This window comes from Molossus molossus, unplaced genomic scaffold, assembly GCF_014108415.1.
Source record: "Molossus molossus isolate mMolMol1 unplaced genomic scaffold, mMolMol1.p scaffold_m16_p_17, whole genome shotgun sequence".
In the NCBI taxonomy this organism is placed as follows: domain Eukaryota; kingdom Metazoa; phylum Chordata; class Mammalia; order Chiroptera; family Molossidae; genus Molossus; species Molossus molossus.
In genome coordinates, this window is record NW_023425352.1 from 61,265,379 (window position 1) to 61,273,724 (window position 8,346).

Consider the following 8,346-nt stretch of genomic DNA (forward strand, 5'->3'; position numbering starts at 1 on the left):
GTGTAAGTTGATGGTCTAATTTCATTGTTTTGCATGTAGCTGTCCAATTTTCCAAACACTACTTATTAAAGATGCTGTCTTTACTCCACTGTATGCTCTTGCCCCCTTTGTCAAATATTAATTGAGCATATTGCCTTGGGTCCATTTCTGGGTTCTCTAGTCTGTTCCATTGACCTGTCTCTTCTTGTGCCAGTAAAAGGCTGTTTTTATTACAGTGGCTTTGTAGTATAACCTAAAATGGTAATGTGATCCCTCCAACTTTGTTCTTCCTTTCCAAGACTGCTGTGGCTATTTGGGGACTTTTTTGGTTCCATATGAACTTTTGAAGTATTTGTTCTAGTTCTGTGAAATATGTTGTTGGTATTTTGATGGGGATTGCATTGAATCTATAGATTGCTTTGAGTAGTATGGACATTTTAATGATGATAATTCTTTGAATCTATGAACAAGGTATGTGCTTCCACTTTTTTATATCTTTCTCATTTTCTTTTATCAAGGACCTGTAGTTTTCTGCGATAGGGCCTTTATTTCTTTGGTTATTTCTAGGTATCTTAACTTTTTTGCTGCGATGATAAATGGGATTGTTTTTTTAGTTTCTTATTCTGTGAGTTCATCATTGGTGTATAAGAATGCTGTCAATAATTTGACGTTAATTTTGTATCCAGCTACTTTGCCAAATTCATTTATTAAGTCTAGTAGATTCTTGATGGAGTCTTTGGGGTTTTATACGTATAATATTATGTCATCTGTGAATAATGACAGTTTCACTTCCTCCTTTCCAATTTGGATCCTTTTTATTTTTTCTTCCTATCTGATTGCAGTGGCTAAGACTTCCTGTACTGTGTTAATTAAGAGTGGCAAAAGTGGGCATCCTTGTCTTGTCCCTGTTCTTAAGGGAAATTCTTTTAATTTCTGCCCATTGAGTATGATATTGGCTGTAGGTGTTTTATATAAGGCCTTTATTATGCCAAGATATGATCACTCTGTTCTCAGATTGCTGAGTGTTTTTATCAGAAATGGGTGCTGGATTTTGTCGAATGCTTTTTCAATGTCTATTGATATGATCATATGATTTTTATCTTTCTTTTTTTTTTTTTTTTTTTTTTTATGTGGTGTATCACATTTATTGTACCAGCCTTGCATTCCTGAGATGAATCCCACTTGGTCATGGTGAATAATTTTTTTGATGTATTGCTGGATTCGATTTGCTAGTATTTTGTTCAGGATTTTGGCATCTACGTTCATTAGGGATATTGGCCTGTAGTTTTCTTTCTTTGTAGTGTCTGTTTTTGGTTTGGGAATTAGAATTATGCTGGCCTCATTCAACGAGTTTGGAATCTTTCTTCTTTTGTAATTTTTTGAAATAGTTTGAAGAGAATGGGTATTAGTTCTTCTTTGAATGTTTGGTAAAATGCCCCCGTGAAACCGTCCAGGAGTGGGCTTTTGCTTGCTGGGACAGTCTTGATTACATCTTCAATGTCTTTTGTTGTTATTGGTCTGTTCAAGTTTTCTATCTCTTCTCGATTCAGTTTTGGGAGACTATGTGTTTCTAGAAATTTGGCCATTTTGCTTAGATTGTCGAATTTGTTGCCATATAATTGTTCAGAATATTTGTTAACAATCCTTTGCATTTCTGTGCTGTTAGTTATTATTTTTCCTCTTTCATTTTTGATTTTGTGTATTTGGGTTCCCTCTCTTTGTTTCATGGCGAGTCTAGCTAAGGGTCCATCAAGCTTGTTTATCTTTTCAAAGAACCGGCTCTTTGTTTCATTGATCCTTTGAATTGTTTTTTTTAGTCTCCATGTTATTTATTTTTGCTCTAATCTTTACTATTTCCTTCCTTCTACTTGCTCTGAGGTTTTCTTTCTGTTTGCTTTCTAGTTCTTTAAGTTGTGAGGTTAGTCTATTACAAATTTTTTCTTGTTTCCTAAGGTAGGCCTGTAGTGCTATACACTGCCCTCTCAGAACAGCTTTGGCTGCATCTCATAGATTTTTGTGTTGTTGTGTGTTCATTTTCATTGGTTTCCAGGAAGTTTTTAATTTCTGCTGCTGCCCAGTGGGGCTCCCGTCCAAAGCACGGAAACCTTCTGCTCCACGTTTCTGCACTGCTGGGGTTTGGTCATCCACTTTTAATGTCCACTCACACTCTCTCATACACTCACCCTCCCTCTGGTCTTGCCCACCGCCATCTTCACTCTTCAATTCTTGTGGTGCAATTTAATCCAAAATATATCTAAGGTTTAACTCAACCATACTCAGCTATTCATTTAACTCTTCTGCCACTAGAGAATATTGTAAGAGAATGCTGTAGGAAAAATTACCTAAACTTTGGATGATGCATCATTTTTTAAAATCTTTTTTACAATGATGTATTGTTGGCAAATCAAACTTTAAGAAATCTATCTGTCAGGGGTGGGGAAAGTTTATCAAAATGTTTGTAGAGAGAAAATCTTGTAATTTTAAAACGACCTAATAAAGTTATGTTTATTGTAGGCTGAAGGAGGAATGCTAAAAGGGATATTCCAGAGAAGATAGGAGGGGTTGGAATTAACATGACAGATAACTCTGGTAAGCGGGTTTACTTCATCACCATGGACAAGAAAGACCTTTTTAAAATGGTAAATAAGCAAATTTATGACTAAATAAAAGCTGTGTCTGATCCCCCCCCCCCCCCAGGGGAGAAAAGTTTAATTTAATTACATTCCTCAAAATTAAAAGTGAGCAATGTGAAGTCTAGAATAGGCTCAATGAAGATTGCAGTAATCCTGTGTACTTGCTTAAATATACACTAAATAACTATGTTTGTCAGGTCTTCGCACTTAGCTCAATGTGCATGAGCATGCCTCTCATGTGCATAAGAGTGGATCTCTAAAAGTAAGGTGCTGTCATTTACATGTTTTATTGGAAAGCATTTTTTGTGAGTTCAGTCAGCAAGCTCATTCGTTCAGTAACTGTCATCCTATAGCCTCTCTCGTCATCTTAAAATCTGCTTTGGGTATCCATCATTTTAACGAGGCAGGGTGATTAGTGATAAAGGCTCAAATGAACATAGAATTGCTACCTGGATTTTACTGATGGGGAAAAAGTTGACCTGCTGTGTATTCTGCTAATATCTTTCTCCCATCTTCACTGTTGTTTTCCCCATTTATGGCGCATTCAGTTTTGGCACTGTAAGTACTTACAAAGATGAATACATTTCAACTTGTTAAAAAACAGAATACTGGGATTGTGTTTCCAATTCACCATTTTTATAACAATGCTTCTGCTTGTTAATTATATTCCTATTGTGCACAGGGTGTAGTGGAAGAGGTGTGTCCAATCAGGTTTGGTACAGAGATATATTTAGAGATAATTAACAAAATCATTTTGTCCCAATTTGTAAAAGTGAATAGAGCAATAAAATTACAGAGTATGCTTGAACTGTTTGTTTGAGTGTGAACAGCTGAGTGTACAAGAGGCCTATGCAGTGGGTCAAGAGACAATGTTACACTGAGTAGCAAAGTAACACTTGGCCAAATCTGTAGCAAAATAACACTCAGATGGGAGCTGGACCGCTGATCCAGATCTCAGAGAGGATTTAGCTCCTACACAAATGAACAGAGAGCAGGGAATGGGCCCACATTCTGTCTGTTGACAAAAAATAAAGTTAAAAAGAGTAATTTATTTATTTTTTAGCAATTAGGAAAAACATTTTGGAAAGAAAGAAAAACATGGAAAAATTTATTTAAATATAGTCATAATGTCAGCATCAGGTTTTAACAAACCAAACACAAGAACATAAATTAGGAATAAATAGTATCTGACCAATATAGTAAGATTTATTTAATAGATTTATTGAGTTGGTAGTCTAATAACCAAAAAATGTTTTATAGATGATTTTTAGAGATTTCTAAAAATTCAGCCACTAGAGAAAACACAGAGAAATAATTATAATTTATAGCCCATATTATCTGATTATGATGCTAAAAAGAGAGTAAAGCAAAACAATAAAATATTATATCAATTATTGTAGAACTAAAAATTAATACTCATGTCAAGAAGACTAACAAATTGAATTAAATAATACTTAAATAATTATAAGAATGGACCTTGTTGATGATTATTAAGTGAGGCTCAAGTGTGCTCTGAGGAAAATTTATAGTATTAAATTATTTCATAAATAAACTAAAATACATTAATATAAATAGCCTAAATTTAAACTGAAGAATAAGGAAATGTAATTGACTTTAAAAAACTTAGGAAAAGCATGAAGAATAAATTATAAAGAATAAATGTTGATGTGGTTGAATTGGAACTTAGAAATAAAGTAGTAGAATAGATACTATATTAACTGATTTATTTTTTAAAAGATCCTAAACTGTAGTATGGTCTTTTCGATGTTAAACTTATTATTAACAAAGATTTATTTTATACTTCATTTAATACTGTGAGATAATTTCTTTCTTTTTGTCTCCTAAATTTCTGAAGAGTTGTATTCTGGATGTTGCTGTTCATATATCCAGGGTAAGGCAGGCCAGGGTGGGAAGAACCACTTGAAAAGTTGCCCCAGGAGAGTTAGGGGAGAGGGTTCCAAGTTCTAGTTGCTATATTTCATCCTCATGTCCACGAGTGAAAGTCAGACATGTAGAGATACACAAAGTGCTATATTACCTTTTGAGAGAGTTGCTTGTTTCCTAAAGTAAAACCTAATCATACAGTAAGGTGGATCTACAAAAATGTTTGTCAGTCTGATTCAGTGGAGATTCACAATTACTTACACACTGGTTAATTTTTGGTCTCTGTATTCATTAATACTCTGTTTCATTATTCTTCCGTGAGATAATTAGTTTGGAAAGTTGGAAAAGGCTGCATTAGGAATCACTAGTTTCATGTAAACAAACATTTTTTGTCCTTTTATAATCAGTAAATCAATACACATCTTTTGTATGGGATTTCAAGTTATTTAGGGTTCATTTCCCATTTGAGTCCGTATTTAAATTATACTTGATAAATTTGGGTTCTCTTGGTGGCAATCAGTTTTGAAAGTTATTTCTCCAACTGAATTATTTCTTTCAGGCATATTGTAATTTCACCCTGAAGTCCTTGTTTAATTACAGATAGAGATAGCATCATTTTTAGGGCTATCCAAAGTGTTCTAGATACAGAAGAAAGCTAATACAGTGTATCTTGTTCAGTCAGTATGAAAGAATGAATTTCTTTGAGAAGTGTAGCCTTTAGTGGTGATCCTAGAGTGCCACAGACCATAATCACAATGATAGATGCGGGAACTCTCATTTGGGTGTAGGCAAACCAGAGCAAAATATTGTGGAGACAGTCAATTGTCTGATGGTGTATCAGTGAGAAGTGTCTCTTCTTGACAGATTGGGTAGGGATCAATACTGATCTGTTGAAAACTAGACATTTTACACAAGGATTTTTCTGTCTCTCCAGACTGAAAGCAATATGATATCTTAGATAAAAATATGATCATGATATCCTACTTAAAGACCTTCAGTATTTCTAAATATATAGAATATAAAGACCATGAGCATTTTGAACTTCATTGGAAATTGAGCCCAATTATTTCAGTGTAGGAGTTTTCACGTATTCAGTTTTCGTTTTTAGCTTCCACATTGTTTGAGACTTTCAGTGGTTTCTTAGAAAACTGCAGTGTAGGGAATCTCACCAAGTGAGAACATAGTTAAAGAACAGTGAATAATAAACACTTTTTTTCTTCTTTGAGGAAATTTTACTTTCAGATTCTGCACAAGCTACATCTGTGCTACCCTATATGGTAGATTGTTTAGATAGTTTAATTTAAATTTATATTAATTAAAATGAACAAAAATTTAGTCACTCTCTCTTGTCTTCCAAATCTGCTCCATTCTTCATAATGTCTGTCTATTTATCTCTGACTCATGTCTGTCTGACTAGTGGCTTCGTTCCTGGCCTTCTCTTTTTGTTACGCATATTCTTTCCCTTGGTTGACCTAATCCTCTCAAATGATTCTGCATGAGTTTGTTCTCCAACAATGGAGTGCCACTGGGCATGTTGATGCGTGCTCTGCATTTTACTTGTCATCTAACTCAATAAATATATGGTACATTTATACTTTATTACACATGACTTTCCCAAAAATTTTGCTAAATTTTCGGATACAGTATCTGCTTTGGCAAGAAGAGTACCATAACACTATTTTTATAATATTACTGATTTTTTTTCTCTTTAGAAAAATAAAACATTTTCCAGGAGGTATTTAGTTTATATGAAAGATAAGTCAGTCAATTATTATTCATAAAATCTTAATAAGATTTTAATAAATAGATATAAAAATTTGAGTAGAAAGTTTTAGAAAATGAAATATTCTACCAATTGTTTTTCTAAATGAAGTTTTGATAATCACTTATAACTATGCTTTTTATGAAACTTTTGTAAAAAGTAATTATTTAAAAAATTTGCCTTAGCAAAAAAAGTGTTAATAGTGATTATATTAGATAAAATTTAAGTGATAGATAAAAATTAAAAATTGATTTTAATAAGCTTAGCTTAAGATAAAGATGTTTTACCTAAAAGATATTCTCAACTAACATAATATTCGCTTGTATTGGGAAATATTGCTAGCTCACATATAATTTCTTGGTTATGATACCAGAAATAGTGCTTCCAATATTAGACATTGAAAATTTCCCCTAAAAAAAGTTCTCTTCTAAATCCTTTCATCTTTTTCACTAATCCTCTCAACTCCCCTCCCATCTGGAGATGTAAAATATAGCATAGGGAATATAGTTAATAATATTATAATAACTATATATGGTTTCAGATGGGTACTAGACTTATTGGGGTGATCACTTCACAACTTATATAAATGGCTAATCATGGAATTGTAAATCTGAAACTAATATAATATTATACATCAAACTTTAAGTTTAGAAATATATATTTTAAAGAAGTTCTCTTAAGAGAGGTAGACATTATTGATGGTAAGTCAGCAAATGTCATATTAAATTCCCTCTGTAAGCTGCTGACCAAAGGTTTGCATCCTTATACAGACTTGTATTCAAATGCTTAATTTTTTATTAACACTTTGTGAGAGTTAGAAGACATATCTCAGTTTATACTTTCAATTTAGATTTGCTTATTCTGAATATTTTATATATATAGAATTATATAATAATAGCCTTTTACATCTCACTTTTTTCACTTAGCAAATTGTTTTCCAGGTTTATCCATAGTGTAGCATATATCAGGTTTTTATTCTTTTTTTTTTTTGTTAATCCTCACCAGAGGATATTTTTTCTATTAATTTTTAGAGAGAATAGAAGGAAGGGAGAGGGAGGGTGGGAGGGGGAGGGGGAGAGAGAGAGAGAGAGAGAGAGAGAGAGAGAGAGAGAGACATTGATATGAGAGACACATTGATTGGTTGCCTTGCACATGGGCCCTGTCCAGAGTGGAAGATTGAATCTGCAATCCAGGTATATGCCTTTGCCTGGAAATCGAACCCAAAACCCTTTAGTGTGAGGGCCGACACTCAAACCATTGAGGCACACCAGCCAGGGCAGGTTTTTATTTCTTTTTAGGACTGAATAATATTCCATTGAATGGATATATCATCCTTTGTCTATCCATTCATTAGTTGATGGACACAGGTTTCTTCCAATGTTGAGCTCTTATTAAATACCACTGTTGTAAACATCCATGTACATGTTTTTGTGTAGATGTATGTTTTCAGTTTTCTCGAGTATATGTCAGGAGTAGAATTGCTAGGTCATGTGGTGGTAGTGTAATTTCACTTTTTGAGGAACTGCCAGACTGTTTTCAAAGTGGCTGTATACTTTTACATTACCACTAGCAGTATATGAGAATCTAATTTCTCCAAACCTTGTCAACACTTGTTATTTTCTGTCTTTCTGATTATAGCATTCTAGTGGCCATGAAGTAGTATCTCATTGTTTTTTGTTTTGTTTTTTTAATTTTTTTCTTTGTTGATATTTAGAAAGAGAGAAAGGAAGAGCAAGAGGGAGAGAGAGATAAAAACATTGATGACCATTGGCCACCTCCTGCATGGCCCCCACTGGGGATTGGGCCCACAACCTGGGCTTGTGCCCTGGCCAGGAATCGAACTGGTGACCTCTTGGTGCATGGATTGATGCTCAACCACTGAGCTACACCGGCCAGGCAACAATTTTTTTTGCATAGATAACAATGATTAAAGCTATATTTTTAGTTTATTTTTATTATTGACACCATTGAAGATGTCCCCATTTTTTCCCTCTGCTCCCTTCCACCCAGCTCCCCTTCCGTCAGCCATCACCACACTGTTGTCTGTGTCTATAGATTATGCAATTATGTTCATTGGCTAATCTCTTT